The sequence below is a fragment of the Camelus dromedarius genome, chromosome 28, assembly GCF_036321535.1.
Source record: "Camelus dromedarius isolate mCamDro1 chromosome 28, mCamDro1.pat, whole genome shotgun sequence".
Lineage (NCBI taxonomy): Eukaryota > Metazoa > Chordata > Mammalia > Artiodactyla > Camelidae > Camelus > Camelus dromedarius.
The window spans coordinates 22,479,493-22,502,868 of NC_087463.1; the positions used below are offsets into that span (position 1 = coordinate 22,479,493).

General features: G+C 45.4%; 1 protein-coding gene across 2 annotated transcripts in view; it reads left to right on the top strand.

Annotated features, from left to right (window-relative positions):
• The window catches only part of SOCS6 (suppressor of cytokine signaling 6), a 244,000-nt gene that overhangs the window by 66,491 nt on the left and 154,133 nt on the right, over positions 1-23,376 (top strand). The window lies entirely within an intron of this gene.

Genomic DNA, 23,376 nt, shown 5'->3' on the forward strand with positions numbered 1-23,376 from the left:
AACCACAGCCAACTCAGTTTGAAATAACCTTAAAAACAATATTGCTGTCCCATGGAATGAGAGGGTTAGATCTACTTAATTTTAGCTTTTTTGACAATTTATGATGATTAACATTAAAGTCTTAAAAACGAGATGGAAATTAGCCATTAGTGGAATAAGTAAAAAATAAATCTATTTTATTGGCATTTAGAGAGCAAAAGCTATATTCTAGTTTAGAGGAAGAATATTGCTTTCCTCTATTAATATAGCATTTAAATTCATAGGCTCTGGTATTTAGTAAATATACAGCCTATTTAGGTGCTGAGTCAAGGAAGGAGCAAGGCAGAATTTTTTTAGTTTTATTCTAATTGGGCTGTAAATCTAGGAGTCTGGGGAGACTCATACCAGACGGACTATAATTTCTTGCTCTTCCCCTTATAATAATTTAGCACAATTTTACCCAATCTGTCTCGGCTCTCTGTTAATTAGATAAATGAAAAGAACTCCTAATCTTCATCTAGGGTTTACTTCTGATAAATCACCTTGCTTTTCTGTCTTGTTAAACTTTACTCCCGTCTTACTACAAGTTGTCACTCGACTAGGTGCCCTGTTTTCCCACTGCTTTGGTTACCCCTCCTTCCCTGCGAGGTGACCCGTTACTAAAGGGAGGACTCTTTAGGGTCTGGCCCAGGTGGACAGTGGCTCAAGGGGCTATTCCAGCTGTTTCTGGCTGGTGAGTGTGTCTGCGTGAATTTGGATGGATGTCAAAACTGGAACCCTGAGGAGTGATTGGGACAGCCCTGGGAACTGAAAAACAAAGAACGAAATGTTTTGAAATAATTTGGAACTTTGCCAGTATGTCTTTAATGAAAATATTTTAATCAAGGCTTTTTAATTAAAAAAAAAACAACAATCAAGTAGACTCAATATGAATTTGTTCTCAATTAGATGATTAGGGAAATGCAAATGCCACAGCCCATCCGACTACCCAGACAGCCGAGCACAAAGGTGGGTGCGTGTAACGAACGTTACACAAAACTACATTGTTGGAAAGGTCCCTGGATGATGATTAACCAAGATAATGAACTTCTGGCCTGAGATGAACTCCCCTGAGATTGCGGGCCTTGGTACTGAAGCAGCAGCATTGCTGGACCAACGGGCAAAACCCTCCAGCTAGACAGAAAAAGGTCGACTCTCCCTCCGACCTATCGCTCTGGTGGCCAGTCCCTGCATTTCGGGGATGGAGACCTTACATGGCCTCTAAGGTCTTCAACATGTTATTTAGATTTCACTGCCAAAAGGAAGCTCATTCCTTCTTTCTTACCTTCTCTTTTTAAATATTTACTGTTACATCCACACCGTCTCTCCTCTGTCTTACATCCCCCCCCCACACACACCCTTACTTCTTTGGGTTTATTTACTCTTCAACTTCCGGCCAGCTCCTGCGTTCACACCACACACAGCCGCCAAGTGCTGCAGCAGCCCCTTCCTTCCCCCAGACCCGCCCAGCTGCTGCTGTCAGCCCTGCCAGTCGGGTAGGGGGAGCAGCCTGGAACAGGGTCCTAGTGTCAGAAGAGGTTTTAAAAAATTTCCCACCGTGTATGCCTCCTCGTCCCCCAGAGTCCAGAGACACGCAGGGAGGACACCGTGTGACGTTCAGGGGCCTCCGGGGCCGGCGGGGCCCAGCCCTGCTTTGTGGGCTGGGAGGCGATCGACCGCCTTTGGCTTGTCTCCTGCTAGGTCTCTTCCCCGACTCTCGGGCACTTTTTTAAGTGTGTTCAAGGAGTGAATCTTGCTCACACACCCGGACTGATGTGTCTGTCTGACAAAAGCATGAGGATTCGGGTGGCTCTAGTGTTTTTCAGCCCCAACCCCGCCTCCATCACTGATTTTAGTAGTAGAAGTATATCCACAGGATAAGTCACAGGCTGGACGGTGTGTCATGAAGTGCTTGAGAGTGCGAACAGCCTTTAACGTAACTGGAGGAAACTGGGTGTTCCATGAACACTAGGGAGGCCACAGGCCTGGGCAGCCTGGGGGTGAATGGGTTGCACCCAGGGTGCTGGTTCCCCAGGGCTGCTGTCTTAAAGGACCACAACCCGGGAGGCTTAGAACAACTGAAATTTATCTTCTCACTGTTCTGGAAGCCAGACGTCTGTCCAAAATCAAAGTGCTGGCAGGGCTGGTTCTTCCTGGAGGCTCTGAGGGAGAGCCTGCCCCAGGCCTCTCTGCTGGCGTCTGCTGCTTGCTGGCAGCCCTTGGCGTCCCTTGGCTTGGAGACACATCCCCTGACTTCAGCGTCTCTTCTCATGTGTCTGTGTCCACACATCCCCCTTTTTATAAGGACAGTCATTGGATTGGGGCCCACCCTACTCCAGCGTGACCTCATCTTCCCTTGACTACCTCTGCAGGGACCCGACTTCCAAACAAGGTCACAGTCACTGGTACTGGGGCCAGGACATGAACAGAGCCTTCGCTTGGGTTGAATGATTCAAGCCAGTACACGGCGTTCCCCACTTCTCCGTGCTCACAGCTCCGCCTCGCCTTCCTCCCTCTGCAGGTCAGTCCCGAGGCTTTGGCACTCGGTCAGGCCTGCACGTTCTGGGTGTCTCCCGCCTGTCTTCACCTCTTTTATCTCAGATTCGCCGTATTGATTGTTTCCACCACCATCATTCCCCCAGGGTCCTGATCTTGGCTGAAGGGACCATGGTTTGTAGTTGGCTTCTGATGTGTGCCCTTTGTGGAACAAAGCACCTTGGCATTCTTAAGTTTGACATTTGTGATTCTTAGACATTATGTAAATGGAACACACAGGCCAAGAAAAGATTTGTGATTGGGGGGGGGGGCATAATTCTGAACCGGCTGGTTCTGCAAAGTTTGTAGAGTGTCCTGGAGCTACTGAGTGAGCCCAGCCTGCCACCAGCATCCACCCCTCAGCCTGGCTCACTGGTTCTCTAGTCACAGTTTGTCGACTGAGATAAAATGCACAACTAAAAGTTGAAATTTATGGTTTATTCAGCTGATATTTCTGAGGACTTAAGCCTAGGGTGACAGCCTCTCAGATCACTCAGAGGGATTGCTTAAAAGTGACAAGGGAGAAGCCAGGATATATGAGTTTTTGCAACAAAGACCAGGTAGTTGGAACATCAACAGATGACTATTAATTAAAGAAAACCAGATACCTCAAGTTAAGGAATTTAGCACTTTTCTGTGTGTGGGAAGGTATTGAATGCATTCCCTTGTTATGCTCCTGGCTGTTTAGGGCCAGCATCCTGTTCTTTCCCATCCTGAGTTCCCTCCGGGGGCACCGTTGTGGTGGCTGCAGAGCTTGGCTGCCTGCTTGTCTGCATCCTGAATTCCCTCTGCTCACTGTCCAGGGTGGTGGTAGTGGCAGATGACTTGATGTGCACAGCATCCTTTGTGCACTGATATGACTGGCAATATTTTTTGTTCACAGCTTGAACAGTATCTCTTCTTTTTTTTTTTTTTGAGAACATTGTCCATTGGGAGAAAAAATAAATGTTCATGAGATGCTGCAAAGGACTTGGAGCTTGGGAGGAAGAACAGCAGCCCAGATAAATATTTTTGGATATGTATAAATTTGGAGATTCTTGGAGATCTCATGTGTTCCTCACAGATACTGCGGATCTATGGTATTTGCATGTGATTTCCAAGTTATCATTTCTTATTTTCAGGTTATTATTATTTTTTTACCAGCAGCCTGTTTTTTCTGGAAAAATTATTAACTGGAACTCTAATGTATAATAATAGATAACAAGGAATAAGCAGGTTTTTCAAGGACTTATAGAGATTTTATTGTTTTTCGGTTTGATGAGATAGACCTTCTAATGTAGCATTCAAGAAAAGGAAGAGGCTTACTTAATAACATGGCCTTCAGAATGCACCCTTCTCTCCTGCCCGGCACCCCCTGGGCACAGGTACATCGGGGCAGGGCGCTCTTGGGCAGGGTTGGCTGAAAGTGAAGGTTGATGGCACCTTTAGGGCCAGGGAGCAGCCTCTGTGGTCCCTGTCTGTCTAGTTCTGAGAAGAACAGCTAACACTGGGGTGATAATGTTGGGTGTTTTGTTTGGGTCCAGTGCACCAAGTAACTGATACATTTTTTTGATCTGATGAAATGTAACCAGCCCCTCTCTGCCACCACTGAATAAGGCCTCTTGTTTTGTGGAGGTGGCGGCTTGGCTGATTTTTGGTGGTGGTGCTTTTTCTCTCATGGATGCATGAGAAATCTCCCTCTCTTCTTTCTTAAGCAAGTCAGTTGGTCTTAAAGTCCTTGCGTTCTGCATTTCCTTGCTAGAGAAGAGCTAACTTTGTCTCTGAGAAACATTAAGGGAAAGAAGTCTTGCTCTGGGGATAAGAGAAGCGTGTGGCCCTTCCCGGCTGCCCCCTCCCGGCCACAGCAGTCCCTCGTGTCCAGGGCTCCTGCCTCCTGTCGTTCCCCCGCTTCTTTCTGTCCGAGCACAGTTAACTTCCAACAGAGTCCATCTCCCCAGTTCTCTCATCAGCTTTTCCCCTTTAAAAGTCTAAATGGGCGGGTTTTTTTTTTGCCTCAGGGAGATCAAATTTGGTAATTTTCAAGAAATCAAAGATTATTTTTTAGCCCATATGTGCCAATCAGGATAAACTTGAGTTGGATTTACAATAAATTTTAAATCAAAACGTACTATCTAGCTTAAATATAATCATAATAGTTTATAGGTAGAAGAGAGAAAAAATATCCTTCCATGAATATTTCTTTCCATATGTTCCCCCCTCCCTTCACTGGACCTGTCAGCTGAGCAGGTACATATCCTATAGGGAATACAGCGGAGCGCTGTTTTTCATCCCCAGCACCGAGGACATTTTGCATGGATAACTCTGCTGTGAGGTGTCCTGGGCATGGGAGGTGCTCACCAGATGCCAGTATAGCCCCCCACCCAGCTGTGATGACCACCGATGTCTCCAGACGTCACCCAACGTCCCATAGGGAGTGGGATTGCCTGCAGTGCAGAACCACCGCTTTACAGTGACTACAGTTTTACCAAATGACCCACGAACATTCTAAAAGATTGGGCCACATGTATTTACTACTTTGTTATTTAGTTCCTGAAGATTCATGACTGTAGTATCTTTTCATGGCTTTTTATCAATCCCAAATTACCCTCTGACTTCTAAATAAATTAAATTCCCTATTTCTCTTTTATTAATTTGCTACTCCTACATCTTTTGTTTGTATTTCCCTGGTAAATTACTGCCCATCCCTTTATTTTCAACCCACTTATTCATATAATTTTTATTTTACCATTTCCACAACTCCTACCACATGTAACTTAGAACTTCACTGAACCGGAAAACCTGAATCCGCCCCGATTGTATTTCTCTCAGCAAAGGCGGTGTTGTGCTCCCCTCATCACCTCCTCCATGTCCTGACATTGAACTGTGTTAAGGGATAAACTGAGACACCTGCATCCCACGATTTTCTCTGCGTAAGCAATGCACTTGTTGGACTGTAAGCAGAACGTAGTTAAGTGTAGTCCTCTTTTCAACTGAATCCTGGGCAAAGTTTGATGCTGCTGGAGAGAAAGAAAATTCTTTCTTTCTAACCTGGTGACTTGGACACTTGGTTTCTGAGTCCGCTTGGAAGGGGCACCAGGATGGGTACAGGTGTGTCCCCCCGCCCCCAGGGACAGCCTACACCAGTCCTACCTGCTTCTAATCATGTGATCCTGGCACAAAGCTTCCGAGAATATAAACGAGCAGAGCTTCCTGGTCCTGCAGATACGTCTGAAAAGCTCCTTTTGTTTCTGGAATGCACCACATAGGGAATGTTCTGTAAACATTCAAAATCCTTGAGAAGATTGCTGTGAGTTAGTTTAACGTTCACTATCTCTAACAGGACGGGACAGATTCCTGAGGCTTGAAACCTAAAGACCATGGCAAACGTTTGGCTAACTTGATATTGGCTAATGAACTGGAGATGCCTCTCCTGGTCGAGCCTGCCCGGAAGCCAGGACCGGTTGCCACCCCCTCATCTGTCATCTTGCTCAGTTGTCACCTACACAAAGCCCTTCTTTCTTCTCCCCCGGGCAGTGCTAATGGCTTCCTCCTCTGGGTCCCCCAGCCCTTTGTTTGTGCTATATTTAGAACTAAACAAATTGTTCAGTAATGATTTGTTTATTTATCTGTCTTTCCCGGGAGGTGATCAGCTCTTGCAGCTGGGAGAACGATGCCTCATCATTCTTATACACCCATCTCCTTTTGTTGAATAAATCTTTGAGTCTATTTTCAAATCTGCCTGAACTCTTTTTGGTGATTCCCACTGTCATCAGCATAAAAAAAAGTCACTTTTGTCAAACGCCTCAACCCGGCAGAGAGAGCACATTGACACCTCCCCCGAGCAGCTGGGCTCTTTTCCGCATCATGTCCCCTCTGCTTGGAACGCACCCCTCCCAGCATCAAACCACCCCCTCCGCCTGATCCTGGTTAAGCTTCCTCATTCTCCAGATTGGTTAGGAGCACACCCCTGGGTGTTCCTACCATGTTCTGTGCTTTTCCCAGCACATGATTTAACACATGCTGTTACGATGGTCTGCTTGTGTGTCTGCTCCGCCCCCTGGACTGGAAGATCCTTGAGCGGAGAGCTTGGTACTCAGTCAATATTTGCTGATTATTTCTTACAAAATCCGTGAAATGTATCAGAAACTTTATAATAGAAAGAGCACATAATCTGAAATGGGAAATCTTGTGTTCTTATCCAGTTTCTGCTGCTTCTGCATGGGGAAGAAAAAAAATACAAATGTTTGCCCAACTGTGTGTGTTAGCAAAGAGTAGATATAAGCAAAGAAAAACAGAAAGTAGGACCTGCCAGAAAGTAGGACCCAAAGTACAAGGACAGCGAAAAAAACCCAGACAGGTCACCTTAGCAAACAACTGGGGTTAAAGAGACCCAGCCTACAGCGGACAGCCACCTTCACGGCACAAGGGCCCAGCGGTGCCGGCCAGGAGCAGGGGCCTGAGCCCAGGGGGGACGGGCAGGGTGCCACCAAGATTGCCCCAGGGACAACAGGAGGAAAGAATCGGTTTTGGCTTTGGATAAAAAGAAGGCATCAAGCCCGAGGATGTTTATTTTGTGCGTCTGTCCTTCATTCCCGGGTGAAGCTGTTGGAACACATGCGTGTCCACTGTGTGGCCTTGCTGCTTGGACGGGAGCATGGAGCTCGTGCTTTGACAGCTCCTGCGACGTGACTGCAAAGTGATGGCTGCCTGGACTGTGTGCCCTGGGCCTTGTCAGCGCGGACTCCCTGCGTGCAGGGTGGCAGTCTTTCAGCCTCTGGATCCTTCTCTGTAGAAATGAGGATACAGATTTACATGATCAACCACAGATGATAATTAGCCTCGAACATTTAGAGACATGTACATTGTTTATGCCTCTGCCCACCGCCCTTCAGGGCAGGGGTGTGTCTCCTGTCCTCTGTGCCCACACTGAGCGGTACAAGCGGGCTGTCACACACGGAGGATGCTGTAAAGTGGACTGTACTCACTGATAAAGGGAAAGCCATTTCTCTTGAAATCTCTCCTTCCCTCTCTCATGGGTTAGATACCCCAAGCCGACATTCAGCTGCCTTCCTCCCTGGTGTAGTCACTCAACAGAGACCTGTTGTGAATCCCTCATGTGTGCCAGGACTAAGCATGTGGAGACGGAGTAGAGCGGTCCCCACACAGGGCCTGTCATTGCTGTCTTGCTCAGGGGAGTGGCGACCAGTCAGGGCGACAGATCCCAGTGAGACGGAGGCTCATATTCTGAGGGCCTTGTCCAGGCCTGGCGTGTGAAAGGCAGAGGGCGGCAGCTCTGGAGCCAGGCCGCCTTCTGCCGCCTCTCAGCCCTCTGTGTCACCTTGAGCATGTTACGCACTCCAAACCTTTACTCTCTGCAGGCTGTCCCTGCTGCGTGAGGTTGCTGTGGGATGTCAGTCCCGGTAGCTTGGGCGCAGTCAGCACACGGTGACCGTGTGATCGTTTGTTCCTTACCGAATTCTAAAGTCAGCTTGTCACGTGGGTGCTGCCATCTCCACTGTCCGGTGAAGAGAATGACATCTAGCTGCCATTGCTTGAGGTGGTTTTGCATGAGACCCCTCAAGAGCATGGCTTTTTTTTTCTTCTCCATGACCTGGTGGTGGAAGTCATGGGGCCTCACTTCACCATATTTTATCGCTAAGGCAGCCATAAAAGTCCACACAGGCTCAATGGGCAATTTTCATCAATTCATGGTGGAGTGAAAAAAATAAAGCCAAACTGATTCCCTTGAGAGGACCGTCCTCGGCTCTGCCCCTCAGAGTTGAGGTTGAGATGTCCTGTGCGGAACGAAGTGGCCATTAGTGCTCTTGGTGATCCTTTTTCTAAATGTACTTAAAACTGGACATAATTGGTGACATAATTCAGAATCTGGCAGTTTCACTGCATCCACTTTTCCGTTCAGTGTTGTGAGGCCTTTTGCGACGTTCCCCATCAGTGACCATTCATTCTCTGAGCACTGGGGGTGGCCTCGGGCTCTCCTCGTGGGGGGAGGAGCCATTCTCATTGCTAACAGTTCTTCCTAGTATAAAGCTCTGACCTACTTCCCCGCTACGGCTTGTCCCCTTGATCTTGAATCTTCCTTCTCTGGTCACTCGACAGCTTTTCTGCTGTGTAACCTGTCAGCACTGCACCATCAAGTCTTCCTTTCTCTAGGTTTAGCAGTAACTCCTGTAAATGTTCTCTGTGGAACCTACCAGGAGACTGGGTTCTAGGAGAGCGTCTATGTCATGGCAGCATTAGCTCCGTTTTCTACGATCTCAATTTGTCCATGTTGGGATCATGATCTTCAAGGTACTCGCTGGCTAAAAACGTCTATACTCTACAATCCTGTTTATACACTTCCAGAATCACTACAGTTTGGCAATGCTCTTCTTTAACAGGTGATTACAACAGAAAATGTGTTCTGAGCAATACACAGTACAATGAGCTGTAAGAACTCTGAAAAAATCAGATATGACATAGAGATGGTAAATATCAAACAGGGAATGAAATCCCTATTTATTCTACTTATTTTGAATCCACATTTAAGAAAATATAAACTCCCATCTGTCTTCCAGCCCTATCCTTGTGCAACTGATTATTTTTGCCTTAAATTTGCTACTTCGCTTTTTTCTATTTTTATTAATAATACAACTACTGTTATTAGTGCCGCCAAACACTGATGATAATACATTTCAGTCACTAGTTTTCCTCCCCTCATTTCAGTATCTCCAGAAACTGCTGGCTCTGGTGGTTTTCTCTATAAGTGTCATTTTCACTTCCTTTGCCAAATTTGACATAACCATCTTTTTCCCTCCCAGTTTTCTTGAGAAATAATTGACACACATCACTGTATAACTTGAAAGCGTACCGCATGATGGTCTGATTCACATATATTGTGAAATGATGATCACAATCAGTTCAGCTAACATCCGTCTTCTCAGATAGATGCAATAAAAAGAGAAGAAGGGAGAAAAGAAAAAAAGGAAAGTTCTTGTGATGGGAAGTGTCAGGATTTCCTCCCTTACCAGCGTTCCTGCATGTCATACGGCGGCGTGAGCTACAGTCAGCACACTGTGCCTCCCATCCCTAGCACTTATTAATCTTACTACTGGACATTTGTACCTTTGACCACCTTCCTCCAACTCCTCCTCCCCTGACCCCTACCTCTGGTAACAAATCCGTTAGTTTTTTCTGTTAGTTTTTTTCTTTTTTTTAAAGATTCCACATATAATTTAGGTCATATGCCCTAACCATTTTTGGAGCCTCCGTCTAGGTCCTCCCAGAGAGAAGTAGCAGAGTTATCTCACACAACAGGGGCTTCTGGGGACCTCTCCCTTTTATTTCCCTTGACACGGATCGTTGAGCTGTCCACCCCTCCTCTGACCCCCCCTCTTTTGGGCAGTCTATTCCATAAGACTTTCTCTATTGCTCTCTGCAGTTGTGTTGTTCCAGAAGGTGGTACCCTAGGAAGGACTTAATGGCACAAGGCAGGCACTTTCTCCCATGTGGTCCTTACCTGGTCCGTAGAAGGTTCACCCTTTGCCTTGATAACTCGTGGGAGGACAGACCAACTCCATCGCTGTCTTAGTCCGTGCAAGCCGAGGCCCCTCCTTGAAAATGGTTCTACACCCCAGGGCCTTGCACTCTAGACCTGGGGTATGAGAGGAAGCCCCCATGATCTCCCAAATGCCTTAGGCTCTGTTGAAGAAGATTGAGGCTTTCTCTACAGCACTTTTCTTTCTGAGTTCTCACCAAATTTGCTCTTAACAGTCTGTTGATGGCAATGTAAGCTTTTTCTAGCATACACTTCAAAACTCTTCCAACCTCCACCCAGCACTGAGTTACGAGGCCACGTCTTCATCTGTGGGCACTTGTTACAGCAGCCCCCATAACCTAATCGCCTCCCCCGAGCCCTGCCTCCTAATCCTGTCACCTTGGTGGCTTGATTTCAACCTAAGAATTCTGGAGGGATAGAAACACTGCATCCATCACAATCCCCAGATGAGCTGCTAGCCTGTTGTGTGTTCTCTACTGACCAGACTGGAGTCAGGAACCATGCACTGGACCCCTTAGATGTGGGTGGGGTCAAGCTCTCTGATTTGTCCTGTGGAAGTTAGTTTTCCAGCGGAGGGGTGGGACTCACTTTATATCCTTAGATTTCTGCAGAGAAACCTCTTTCAAACTCCTCTACCAATCTCAAAAACCTCCATCCTTTCATACTCTCTATGAGGATGGAATTGAATTTTAATAATCTTCCTTTGAAAAGTCGCAAGTCCTATTAAGTGGTTTGTTCCACAACTCATTTTAATACCTGATATGTATTATTTCCCCGGGGGCTGTCTGCCATCACAAAATACCATAAACTTTGTGGCTTAAAACGGTAAACATGTATTGTCCCACTGTTTTGAAGTCCAGAGACTTGAAATCAAGGTGCTGGTCAGGGCATGGTGCTGTGGAAGGCTCCAGGGAAGAGTCCTTCCTTGCCTTTCTCTTCCTAGCTTCTGGTGACTCCCGGCGACCCTTGATGTTCCTCGGCTTGTAGCTGCATCACCCGACCTCTGCCTCCATCTTCACGTGGCCCTCTTCTGTGTGCCTCCTCTGCGTATCGGTACCCAAATCTCTCTCCTTTTTTTTTTTTTTTTTCCAAATAAAGACACAAGTCATTGGATCTAAGCCCACCCTAATCAAATATGACCTCACTTGAACTCGATCACATCTGCAAAACCCTATTTCCAAAGAAGGTCACATTCACTGGTACTGGGGGTTAGGTCTTGGACATAGCTCTTTGCGGAAAACAACTGAATCCGCTACACTAGGTCACTTGGTGCCCCAGGTGGAACATTCTGCTGAAAATATGTTTACACAAGCTTTTAATAAGCTTGATGAACCAAGCTGGATGACGAGACTATATCAAAAACAGAAACAAGAGAAGTCACTCCATACGCAGTTTCTATGACAATTAGGCCCTTAATTCTGGACCATCTTACATGGCATTTAGTTCTACCTCTTGCGTGGGTTTTACCTCTTCGTGGCTTTTACCTCTTGCATGGGTTTTTTAAGGGTAGAGGCCTCATCTTCCGCTTCTTTTGTGTCCTTCCAAGGTTCCTAGCTGCTTAGCACAGAGTAAGTGCTAAGAAAAAAACATTCTTTTTTTGCAGCAGTACAGGAACTCCAGCTGTAGCATGAGAGATTTAGGTTAAGCATAAGACATATTTCCTGATGTTGAAAATAATTACCATTGGCATGGATTCCTGAGGAAGGGTGGGGAAATTACTGCCTCTGGACTTGCAGTTCAGTGCGTAGCTTAGGGAGGCATGCTGTCCTAACTCACTGACCCCAAGAACCCTCCAGTCTAAGACACACCATTATTTTACACATCACTGGGAAAGAAAAAAATAATGCTGCCAGATGTAATTGTAAGGTTTTGTGAATATAAGATGCATTATAATTTCAGAGATGTTAAAAAGGAAAGAAAAAAGGTGAATCTTTAGAATTGATGAGATAGGGTTTTGGAACAGAAAATAGTCTCTCTTTCTGACTGTGCAAAAAACCAGGCCTTTGGGCAGGATGCCTGCTTTCCCGGGCCCCGGCCCCCGGGGTGGGGGAGCCTGGCATTTGGTGTGCAAGAGGGTGGTGTGGTGACTGGGAGAGGGCTTTGCAGTCTGACAGACGTGTGCTAGCATTTTACCTTTAGTTCTCAGAGTCTCTGTCTCCCTCTCTGCAAGTGTGGAATGCCATCACCCTAACAGGGCTTTTTGTGAATCCTGTGAGACCATACAAATGAACACGCCCATCGCAGAGCTTGGCGCTTGGGACCTTGCTGGTGACTGTCTCCTTTCCCGTTCCTGTCCTCTGAGCCTCTCCCAGAAGCTCACAATGAGAAAGTGAAGAATAACTTAGCAGAATACAGCACGACCTCAGACAATTTAAGTGCAGAAAACTTACTTCTTTAGATTCGAAGTAGAATCCTCTGTGTCTCATCACTCTCGGGTATTGTATTCATTTCCTGCTGCTGCTGTAATAAATCACCACAAATTTTGTGTCTACTCAGATTTCTTCCCTTACAGTTGTGGAGAACAGCAGTCTGACGCAGGTCTCTCTGGGCTTGCCGGTTGCTGGGGGCTCCCAGGGGGAATCTGTCTCTGTGCCCTTCCAGCCTGCATTCCTGGCTCATGACTCCTTCCTCCATCCTGAAAGCCAGCAAACGTTGCATCTCCCTGTGGCCTTCCTCTGTGGTCACCGCTCCCTCTGACCGGCTCTCTGACTCTTTCTTCTGGCTTCCTCTTCCATTTTTAAGGATTTTTAAGAACGACTACATTGGGCCCAACAGGATCACCCAGAATCCTCTCCCCTTTTGAAAGTCAGCTGATCAGCATCCTTGACCCCATCTGCTACCTTAGTTCTCCTCTGCCGGGGAACATTGCATTTTCGGATTCTGGGGATTAAGATGTGGACATCTTTGGGGGCCATTATTCTACCTGCACAGGTATTTTAAAAATATCTATATATCTTCCTTGTTTCTTAGTTGATTAGAAAGATGTTGTGTGTGGATTTAAGAAACTTGAATATTTACAATTCAGTTGATATCTCTATTATAAACACGTATTATATCAAAATGATCCATTTATGTGTCTGTCTATTCCACTAATACGTATGCTTCTTTGAATTCCCTGAACACAGCACAGTGATTAGTATGAAAGAGACATTTGACAAATGATTATGGGATAGAACTGAATGAATCTTATTATTTTCAACAATTTCTTGTATTGTCCTTTTTTTAACTCTCACAAATGCCTTCCAAAACCTTTGGTTTCACAATTTTTATTTGTCTTTCTTTGATATAACGCTTTTTCCTCTCACATATATTGAGAAATAAATGATTTCTTTTACTCTGTTAAGTGGAAATTCACATCAAGAAACACATAAAAATGAAAATTATTTTCAAGTTTTTAAAAAGGAGAATGAAAGTCCGTTCCGTTTCTTAATACATATAACTCGGATTTTGTCACGAATGCAGGAGGAACTTGGACATTATTTTCTGGGAAACTTGGGTTCTATTAACAATGAAGCACTTTTATGATGCGTGATCCACGAATGTGAATCTGTTATCCCTAATTATGTGAGCTTTCATTGTATTTATTGCATTAGTATCTGCATCAGCACAAGTAATCTATCCAATTTTGGGTTGAAGTCAAACTAGTATTTACTGTGTTATTCTGTAAACTTGGCAGTGTGCAGACGTTGTATTCTGGGGGGAAATCTGCTGCTTTTGTTGCTTTTCCTTCTTTGTCATTCTTTCTCTCTTCGGTTTGCTTGTCAGACTCATTCTCAGCTCATCCATTAACACTGACTGGTTGACCTAAAAAGATGGTTCACTAATTGGTCCACTTACCCTGGACTTTTTTTTAACTATATTTAATTTTTGAGACTTTTCATTAGCAACATCTTCTTTGCTCTGTACTCAACCTCTCTTACCCTGTTCTTTTTATTGATATTTTTTCCGGCTCCTAACAATCAACATGCTTTATTCCCATAATCCTTGCCAAAGTAACATTCGCTCTCCCTTGGGAGAAACAAGCATAGTCCTGCCTCTAAAGCAAAAGCCTCGTGGCTTTTGTGGACCCAGTGAAAATACACAGTCGCTATTGCAAAACTGACTTCGGTTCTTCAGAAGAAGGATTTACCTGTTCCCCAGGACCGGCTCCTAGTTGTACCAGTCTATGAGCAGTGACTTAATGTGAGTCGCTGGTCAGAGAGGATCAGTTCCCCAAATGTGTGAGCTTCCTGGGCCCCAAATTCCATCATTTCTAGTGATTCTATAATTTTGAGATAGAGTGAGTATTGGAATGGTGGTTTCCTCCAATGTAAAAGAGAGGATTTAGATGACATATTTCTCCTTTTAAAAAGCACTAATGCATTCTGTCATTAAGTTCAAAACTAACCCATGAAAATACAGGAAAAAAAAAAAAGCCAATGATCTACAGTTCAAGTTCTCACTGTGAACATGACCTGATTTCGAGATGCGATCTTTGCAGATGCATTCAAGTTTAGGTTAGGAAACTAATACAGCTTGGTTCACACACTACTTTAAAAATGTTTGAAATGGTTGCCAACAACTAAAAGTTGGGAGATTTCCTATAAAAATGCAGATTTCTCTTAAAAATGCCCAAACCATGAGCCCTCGTGTTAATATGGTTCCTGGCTGGCCTCGAACCTGCTTTCTTCGCTCTAGCAGAGCCCAACGCAGGCAGGATGGGTGGGGGAGAGCTACCTTTTTCATTAAAAAAATTTTGCTTCTTTTTATTTCTTAATGGTAAACTTGTCCCAACTCCGTTTCCTACGTGAACCTCAGGAGACACAAAGTGCCACTTGCATCGTCTCCTGTGCGCTCATGTAGCACTGGAGTCTATTTTGGGGCTTTCTATTCTGATCCTTTAATCTGTCTAAATAGCCTCTCATCGGCACTGCACAGTTGGACTTAACAGCAGTTTAAAAATATGGTGTTAAATCTCATTGGGCAAGTAGGTGATCAAAGTTTCCTTTAGTACTTAAAATTCTACCAGTTAGGATAAGTGAACTTAATAGAGGTGAATACAGATCCTGCGTAATAGACATAAAAAAGGTGACCCACCCACTGGGTAGGTCTTCCCACTGAAAATGTGAGCCGTTAATTTTCTGGCTGTGGTCGAGTTTCCGCTATCAGTTTCTTTTGTATGAATAGTTCATTATCATTGCAGTTCTGAATACCATTTGTTGTCTGAAAAAAAAATACGTGGTGTTAGAATATGGAAGATATTTGTCAGCCTTGTAAACTTCATTAAAATGCGTGCGAATGTCCTTTTCCCTGTGGCAAAAAGGTCACCTTGAATTTTATGTGCACAGAATTTGAATTCATAGAAAAAGGAATGCCACAGGGAATCGTGTCTGTTGAATACTTAAAGGTGTGCTTGAAATGATTAATTTATGATACTGTCCAGAAAAGCCTTGTATTTAAATGCTTTTATTTGTATAACTCTTAAATTTGAAAAAATTATAGACTCACAGGGAATTGTAAAGAAATACAGAGGGAGGCCCTGTGTGCCCTTCCCCGACATGAACGTTTTACAGAACAACAGTGCGTGTCCGCACCAGGAAACTGCCTTTGGCACAGGGTGTAGATTTATCCCGAGTCCGCCGTCACGTACACACTCGTCTGTGTGTGTGTGCACGTCTGTGCAGTTTTACCGCATAACTGCCACCACAGTCAAGACCCTAAGCTGTGCTGTCGCAAGGTCCCCACCTGTTATCCCTTTAAAGACACACCCATCCTCTCCCTCCCTCCCTAACCCCGGCGCCAACTAATCTGTTCTCCGTTTCTATAATTTTGTTGTTTCAAGAATGTCGTAGAAATGGACTCTGTCAGGAAGTAGGTTTTGGGCTCTGCTCTCTTCATCGGCACGATTCCCTGGAGACTCATCCAGGGAAGGTTCATTCCTTTTTACTGCTGAGTGGTTTTCCATGGTGTGGATGCACCGTAGTTTGTTCAGTCACTTACCCACGGAAAGACGCTTGGGTGGTTTCCAATTTGGGTCTATTACAAATAAAGCTTTGGTCAGCTGTACCAACGTCATTAGTTAAAAAGACTGTCCTTTAGCCATCGAGTTGCCTGGTACCTTTACCAAAAATCAGTTGGGCATGCCTATGAGTGGATTCTTTATGCTGTTACTTTTTGAAGTGTGACTCCAGAAAATTTACAATTACACATGTGGTCCTCATTCCATTTCTATTGGACAGCATTGCCCCTGGCGTGGATGCCAGCAAAGAGGGCTGGCCTTTAGAGCTTCCCAGTCAGTCCCTGGCTGCAGGGTCCCGCTGGGGTGGGGCGTGACCTCCTGGTCGTTTTCCGGGGAGGTGGCTCTCAGGGTTGAGGGCAGACCTCAGACGCTTGCCAACAATTATGGGCTGTCAAGGGGGAGCTGGGTGGAGCGCCAGCACATCCCCCTCTGGTCATCTTGGCTTTATGTTTTGGTCTCTTTTCTCTCTCTCCTCTGTGCTGCTTGCATTCTGAGCGTTGCCATTGCTCCTTCCCATTGCATCCTCCCTCTCTCTCTTTCCATTTAGCATGAAGCCTTGCTTATTGTCCTAAATCACTTTCTCTTCTTTGTGCACCTTAAATTATTTCTTTCTCCCTTCTTTTTGCCCTTTCCACATTTTTTCCTTTATTTACCCATAACTTTTACCAGCTCAATTCTGTGCCTTTTAATATTTAATCTATATACACATGTACCCAGTTTCTGTCTTCTTCTGATGTACTTTCCTTCAGAGATAGTCATCAAAATCTTGTGACCACATGTAAGCGCACAATAGCAGCACAGCCCCAGGCAGGTATGAGGGTCGTGGCTATCGTAGCAAGCAGTGTTTCAACAGAAGCAGTATGCCCGCATCTCTTAAACCCCTAGAACATTCATTTAAGCAGTAGTCAATACTTAGTTAAGATAGACATTGAAAATGATTTAAAAAGTAGCTGGTAATTTACATTCTTCCTGGTATAAAATTTCCTTCCTCCTCATGTATGTTCAGAACATCTACCTTCTCTCCCAAACAATTTAGTGGACAACAGTGAAACAAGCATTTTATTTTATGTCCTTTCCACCTCCCTGCTATAAAATTTGATGATTATGATGGTAAAATTAAGTGTCTGATGTAACTCGTATAATCCAGGGAAATTAGAGTTAGTTCAGTTTACCCGGCTTCGTGTACACAGGATGCTGACAGGTGGGAAATTGTGCTTAGAAGAAGAGTTGAAAGGATAAAGGCTTAGTCCTGATTTTTATTCCTCAACCAAAGATAGACTGAAACATCCAAACACCTAAGGATTCCTACCGGCTTTTCCCGGTGTGCAGCCCTGTGGCCTGTTTCGTGAGGTCACCTCACCCGTATGGAAGCACATTACCTGGCCAGTGCAGAGGTAAATGTAAGGAAGAGAGAGTATTATCACGAGGCTGCTCAAAACTGCAGTTTTCAGACTAATGTCATTTGTGAAAATTAGCTGAATGTGCAGCATGTGCATTCACCTTTTGAGGCACCCTGTGTTTCACGGCACGCTCATTATCTAAATGTTCTGTCACAGTTTTGAGATTCCTTTTTTCCAAACAGACCCGGCACTGACCTTGAACACGTTTCCTGGGGACTCCTCTAGGAAACAACTTTGTCCCTCCTTGCCTTACTGCTGCCTCAGTCACTTACTCCAAAAGGAGAGGGCCTGACAAACACCAGCCCGGAGGCACTGGCGCTGCGCCTGTGGAGAGTGCCAAGGAGAACCCTGATCTTACCAAGCATCGCAATGTCGTGGGAAGAAGTCTCTTTGGACCCAGCTCTCTCTGCTTTCTGCCCCGGAGAATTCTGTTCTGTCGGGCTTTTGTGTTTCTCAGCTCAGCTTCGGCTGGCTTAGAGCTGAGTCGTGATGTGCAGCTGCTTCAGGGCACTTAAAGCTTGGGAGGGGTCTTTGGGGGGATGTTTTTGGGAAGCTGGGATGAAGTCAGGTCAGAGGCCCAGTTAGCCAGGGTCCAGAACGAACCTTCCCTGAGATGTGGCATTACCCTTGGGGGAACCTTGATATGGTAAATTACATTAAAGTCTTATTAGCAAATCATTTCATTCTGGCTGTAAACTTGACTTGATCAAGATGTGTTATTCTTCCAATTTGTTTCTAGATTCTGTTTGATAATGCTGTCAGCTTCATCATTACAATACTAATCTGTATTTGAATCTCAGTTTTACTTTGTTTCTGGAGATTTGTCCACGTTTACAGCTCCTCAATCCTGGATGACTTCATCCTTTAATTACTCGCATCTAAGCGGCTGCCTCCCCTACCTCGTTAATGTTTGCCTAGCTTACACCCATGTAACGCTTTACGTTAGTCTTTGATCCCAGTTATGCATTTTGATATCCCTCTTCATTTTTTTCTGGACTCTTAGTCATTGGAGAACACCACAGTCAAAAAATCATGAACAAAACCAGTTTTCTCTGAAGAAAAGCTATCAGTGAAACACTGTTGGTAGGTTTAGCGACCGTGTCCCTGTATGATGACAGAGAAGAATGGAGGGACCTATTACTTACTGACCCCTTTACAGTGTGAGGGGTGGGGAAGTGGTCCCCGCCTGGGCCCAGAAATGTCCTTATTTATAAGGAAAAGGTGGAAAGTCTGGGTGAGAAAGTAACCCAAAGCTTCTCACTCACTATCATTGAATTCAATAAAAAAGAACAGACATATTAGGTTTCATGATCATTTAGAATGCACTCAAAACCAAATTTTAAATGCAGTGAATTATGTTTTATATTATTATTTGTCTCTAGGGAGAAATACTTGAAATAGCTTCATGTATTAACTGTGTGGCGGGATGCTTCCAATATCACTGGGGTAACAAGGCTTGGATAGGAGAGGCAGGGAGGCTCGGAGGCGAAGAGCACCCCAGACTTCCGGAGTTTGCGTTGTTCCCTGACCTGTTTGGAAACAGAACACCTGCAGGAGGGCTGGGCCTGGGAACAGTATTCTTGGAAACATTTGGAAGTGATGAAGAGATGGACCCTCCTGCTGAAGCAACAAAGTACAAATACTAAGCAAATCATACCAATGTCATTGAAAAAACTTTACGAGGTTAAACCCCTGTCCATGTGGTCATAGTCTAGATTGTCCCTTCTCGAGTGGTAATTAGAGACACAGGCTCCCACCAGTGACGGCCAGAGTCTGCGAGGCAGGCAGAGGCAAGGCTGGGGCGTGGCTGGGAGAGGCCGTTGCACTGACCTCCAGCTGCGTCACCATTGAGTTCTTAGGATGTGCCAGGATCTGACCTACGCCCCGGGGATAACACAGATTAAAAACCAACAGTTACAGCATAAAGTAGTATCGATGGTCTGGCATATCTGCTTTCTGAGAATGAGTTGCTGAGTCTTAAGGTCAGAGAAAGAATGTGCTAGATGACTAGACACAAAAGTACGTGAGGTCAGGGATATATATTAACTCAATTAAGTCTCATAAAGCTGTCAATGAAACTGAGGCACAGAGAAGTTAAGAACTCTTCCAAGGTCACACAGCTAGTGGGGAAGAGCTAAGACCTGAACCAACACTCTGAACTCCTTCATTGCTAACTCCCCTTGCCCTACTACACAGATGAAGAGTGTAAGTACTCAACAATTTTAACTACCATACTTACCACCTTGATCTTAAGAAGTGTTCCAACTATAGACAGCTTGAGTTTCTCTTCCTGATCATAGAAATGGTCTTTTCAATGATTCTGCCTCCCACACATCTATTGCTTGAGTTTGCCCATGTCTCTCTATGTCATCGGGGAGTTCAGGCTGCTGTTGTTTCTGACCAGGCTTACTGCAGCAGCCTCTAACCACCCCTCCTGCTTCCAGTCTTACCCCCTCCCATCCTTTTTCTACCTTTCATATCCCTGCTTCATGTTCTTCCAGATCTGGGGGTGGTTTCCCAGACCGGCACCCCGAGGGCCTTGACACAGAAGACCTTCAAGCCTTGGGACCGTGCTCAGACCAGGGGTGCTGTCTGGATGGACGCTGGCATCTGGGCTTCTGTTTCAGTGTTTCAGGATCCTCACGTCCACCATCAGTCCCCTTCAACCCCCAGCTTAGTTTTAGCCCATCTCTTGGCTCAGATTTTAAAACTTTAAACTGCCACCTAAAAAGATACAAAAACTGACTAGGTCCTAAGCATACGTTTTAATGTAAAAGTTGGGGTTTGTCAAGGTGCCGGTGGGTAAGGAGGCTCTGTGGACACTAGGAAATTCCGTTGGTGAGTAATTAATTATACGACTTTCTCGGGAGTTCTGGGCACTTGGGGTTTTTTCCCTCTTGGCTTCTCATACCCACGGGCTCCGGGCGTTTCGGCTTCCGTGCCAGGTTGACTTGCTGATCGGGAGCCGAGGGACGACGCAGAGCCCCGACGTTGGCGTGAGCCTTCCGCGCACTCTCCTTTGGTGCTGTCTGGTTCTGCTGGCCTGGGCGGCGGCTCTGGGCGCAGCCAGGACGGGCTCCCCTCCACGTAAGGGGTGCGCGGGTAGCCGCTGCCGAACGCCCGGGGGCTGGTTTGCGCCCCAGGAACACTACCTGGGCCCTGCCGATGCAAGCTCGCCGCCGGCCCCCGCACCACCGCAGGGCCGCAGGGACCCTTCATCTCAGACTTTCCAGAAAGCAAATTCAGCATTTCTTTTCCTCTTGACATAATTTTACTTTTGAGCCCAAGTTTTGAACAAAAATAGCGCGCTAGCTAGTACTCAGCCAACTCCTTAAAAAGCAGCCAGGCTTAGGAGGTGAACTTCCTGATGACGAGGACGGCGGGGACTCAGTCCTGCTGAGCACGCGCCCCCCCCCCCACTGTCTCCCCGGGGGCGGGGCGCGCGGCGGGGGCGGCGGGAAGCGGGCGGGGGTCCCCCGGAACTGCGCCGCAGTCCGCGCGGGACGAGGCCACGCACGGCCGCGGGCCAGGGGCACCACTGTGTTTCACAGTCCGGGTGGCGAGGGCTCCAAGCGCCGCCGCAGAGGTGATGGGGGACCCGACGGGGCAGCTGGGGAGCACCGCGGCAGCAGCAGGCGGGAGGGCGCAGGTCTGCACCCAGACTGAGCCAACAACACAAGAGCAACAGCAACCGAGAGGCGATGACAGGCACAACCTTGCAGACTTACTCAGCGTGACGTGGGTGCGCGATCGGGTGGGGCCCCCTCGTCCTCTGAGGTTCCCATTCCGTTGTTTCTCCTTCCCCCACTTCCCGTTCACTTTAGGCAGAATTCATCTACGTCGGGATGAGAAGGCTGTGATGGGCAGGCCTTTAGACAATGTTTCTGGCCCCGAGAGACAGGTGTTGCTTCCTTCTTGATAATTTTATCCAACCAATATTTATTGACCATTTCTAAGTGCCTGGTGTCACGATGTAGGCAAAAATGTACATGTACACATTCACCCAGAGGTGTTCAGAGAGATTGCCTTACAACAGATTAGGAAGTTCTCAATCTGTGAAGGTTACTCTCTATATATAGTAATATAATATATATATATATGTTTAGAGTATATATATATATATGTATATTATATTATGTACTTATATGTATATATATTATACATATAAACTCTGAAACATATATTTGCTCTGTAAGGAATTCAAACAATTCCAAAATATAGTAAATTAAAAAATGAAACTATAATGTCTCCCTCCAGGTACAGCCACACTTAACAGAGCATATCTTTAAAACTTTTCTAATATGTGTTGGAAAGCATATTATTTGGGAACTTTTGAAAAAATAAGAGAACATTAAAAATTCAGAGGACGTGGAGGTATTGGCATTCCAGTTGAAGAGAATAATCTCAGAAATCTGCCCTGACATTATTTTCATATTTTGCTAGAAATGATCATGTTTTACTAGAACGACGTCAGTGGTTAATTCATACATGAGATTTGCCTCAAGAGCAGCTCCCGAGAGGTCAGGGATGTTGCCGGGATGCAGGCTGCGAGCCTGAGCTGAGTCTGTGAAGCTGTGTCTGCCTCACTCACCTCTATGATTGCTCATCCAGGTAGTGCTGCATGGGGCAATCTGTCTTCTAAAACACAACTCTGGTCAGGACCCTCAAGCTTGAAATTGAAGAGCTAATTTCCCTTGACCAATAAAGCAAACACTCCACACGATGGCATCTAGTTTCACGGAGGGCTGGGAGGTGGGTTGAGATGCTGGGATCTAAGTGGTGACACATCTATGTGAAGTGCCAATAAGTTCTCTCAACCATGAAGCTGGCTAAGGAGGATGTAAGGATGCAATGAGTGTATTCAAGGTTATGCCCCCACTAAAGATACCACCTAAATAATTATGAGCTGGACATTTAAGTGGGGACCATATTTGGAAGAGTTTTGTAAACCATTTTAAGGGACGCTTTTGCTCTCTCAGTTCCGTCCTCCCAGAATGAATTTTCTCTCCATCTGCCTATCAAAATTGTATTCATCCTTTAAAGCTGAGGTTAAATTTCATCTTCGGCATAAGGTCCTTGGTAAGAATATTTTTCCACTCTTTATTTATACTTCTGCAACAGCACTGTTATGATCACGAGTTGTCATTAGCTGCTTCTTTCCCTTGATAGCAAATGTCTTAAAAGCAAGAATTACTCTGTAGACACTAAATCATTAGTTCAGTCATAAGTAGCTGATCCGTAAATACATATTTATTTGTTTTCCCTACAGGACCGTGACAAAAATTACCTGAGGCAATTTTTACGGCACTCAAATGTCTAGAACACAGGAAATGCACGGTCTACGTCCTAATGTTCACTGCTCTTCCTACATGCTTCTCCACACTGCTGAGCGATGGAGCCAATCTTTTCTTCTTTGTTATTACTTTTGACTTTCTTTCTCATGACTAACAACCCATTGGCCAAGCTAAATATCAATCATCTTTTTCTTTGCTTTTCCTTCTCCTTCCAATTGTGCAGCCATGCCCTCCAATTTTGGTTTGTTTAGGCAAGATTAATGGTCCTGACTTCAGGGCATTTTTTTCTTTCCACAAATTCTTCTTTGAACAGGGCTTGTATTTCTTTGGTAGCTTTGTGACACGTGGGTATCTGTTTTCCTTACTGACAACAAAACCATGGCCGAGGGACTCAGTATTTAACAACAAAAGAAGATACTAATTTGAAATATCACCTGTTCCAAACCTGACATTTTACTTGAGATTCCAGCTGAGATGAAGGCACCTTCTATCGAGTTGCAAAGCTCTCCTTTCAGAAGATACCAGGCTAATGCATTTCTGTCTTCTTTGCTCCAATTTTCTTATCAGGAAGCCATCAGTTTTAAAACTGTTTCTTCA